Raw genomic sequence first — 1,888 nt, 5'->3', positions numbered from 1 at the left:
TGTGAATAAAGCAAGCAGGACACATATGCCAGGACTCTGGGTTACAGTCTACAGGGGAGAGGACCCATATGATGCCTATATAGCCTCTGTTGAAGACCAGAAGCTAAACTCAGCCCCTCTAGCAGGGCCAGCAAGGGGGCCTTCTCTACAGTCTGCTTTGCTGGGACTGGTGTCCTAGGAATAGCTAGCTAGTTACCATAATGCTTCTCCTACTTTATTGGTGGAATCAGGTCACCTTGCTGTTTTAATGTTATTTTTAAAAGAACCTTTTAAACTATTATACATAAATTTCTATTTCTTCCCTTTCAGGTCTTCTTTCTCCTTTTCTGTCTTTTCCTTGGTGGTACTGTGGATTGAACTTAGGATCTTTGCAATGTGAGTTACATTCCAAAATCCTTTTTATTTTTTACTTTGAGATAGGATCTCACTAAGTTATTAAGTTGCCCAAGCTGGACTCCAATTTTCTTTCTTTCTGTCTTTTTTTTTTGTGTGTGTGTGTGTGTGTGCGCGCCAAGGATTGAACTCATGACCTCGTGTTTGCCAAGCAGGCACTTACACCACTTCTGAGCTAAACTCCTGGCCCCTGAGCTCCAATTTTCAATTCTCCTGTCTCAGCCTCTCAGAGTGCTCACATTACAGGTGTGGGCTACCAGGCCTGGCTCAAACTAAGTATTTGTGAAGTGATTCACTATCAGTGTTTATATCCTTGAAACCTTGCAGGTTGGAGGACAGATGAGTCAGCGAGGCTTCACAGTGGCTTAGAGCCTCACCTCTGGCTGAGGCTCTCAGGCAAGCATCAGAGCCACGAGGGTGTGTACCCACGTGGATGGATGGATGGAGACTGACACATACCCAGCTCTGGTGGTGGCATCGTTTCTCTCACAGTCATCTTCCAGTGCACCCCTCAATGTAATTCCAGATTCTGTGTATTACAAGCATGAATTAAAGGCCTGATATGATTTCCTATTTTTGTGATTGTTCTAATATGGCAGTTATGTTTGATTTTATCTCTCCACATAATATTAATTTGCAGAGGAAAGCTGGTTGCTGTGGCAGCTGCTGGTTATCCTGGCTTCAGGTCTTGCTGGATGGAAGGTGTGAAGGGAATATCTCAGTATTGGGAGCCCTGGTTCTGTGTGCACGAATGGCTGGCTGGGCTCATCTGCAGGAGGGAGCAGCTGGCATGGAACTGTCCTCACACTGTGTCCTTACCTGCTGTAGGCCACTGTGGGGAAGTGAAGTGCACAGTGGTTTTCAGTGCTGGGCATGGGTTGCCTGGGGTTGGGGCTGAATGCAAATTTGACTGCCAACTAGCCACAAGTGGCATTTCTCAACTTTAGGCCAAAAAGACACTTGTTCGTATTCTGTATTAAGACACGAGATAGTTTGCAAGAATATATAAAAACACCAAGTCAAAAAGGAAAATCAGTAGAAAGACAACAGATAGGAGCAGTCACACAGTGAGAGAATGAGGATGATGAGCTTTCAGGTATACTGTGATGGGGGAAGACAGCCAGTCACACCAGAGAAATGATCCTGGCAGGGGCTGGGACACATCCAGGTTGGCCTAGGCCCCAAGGTCACTAGCTTTAGGATACTGGGGCATGAGTGATCATCCAGCCCTTTGGAAGCACTGGGTGTGCATAGCTGCAATCTCAGAACTGGGGTGGTTGAGGCAGAATTGTGAGTTTGAGGCCAGCCTGGGCTACAAAGCGAGACTTTGTAAGAGACAAAGGAGGAAGGAAACAAAGAAAGAAAGAAAGAAAGAAAGAAAGAAAGAAAGAAAGAAAGAAAGAAAGAAAAGAAAGAAGCATGGCAGGGTTTTAACAAACCCCATGATCCACTCCACCTTAATAGCCCCCAGTTCTGCTGAGGCTTGTGCCCTAAG

The 1,888-nt window shown here is 45.7% G+C and overlaps 1 long non-coding RNA gene across 1 annotated transcript; it reads left to right on the top strand.

The window, feature by feature from the left end:
* The first annotated feature begins 302 nt into the window (after positions 1–302).
* On the top strand, positions 303–963 carry LOC134472922 (uncharacterized). The gene is made up of 2 exons (XR_010042954.1): positions 303–375; positions 721–963. It is a non-coding gene; the product is annotated as an uncharacterized LOC134472922 (long non-coding RNA).
* Positions 964–1,888: the final 925 nt, after the last annotated feature.

Source organism: Cavia porcellus, unplaced genomic scaffold, assembly GCF_034190915.1.
Source record: "Cavia porcellus strain 051 isolate PalLab524CR breed Dunkin Hartley unplaced genomic scaffold, mCavPor4.1 scaffold_2, whole genome shotgun sequence".
Taxonomy (NCBI): Eukaryota; Metazoa; Chordata; class Mammalia; order Rodentia; family Caviidae; genus Cavia; species Cavia porcellus.
The sequence above is the reverse complement of the archived record's forward strand: the minus strand, read 5'-3'. Positions and strand labels throughout refer to the sequence as shown.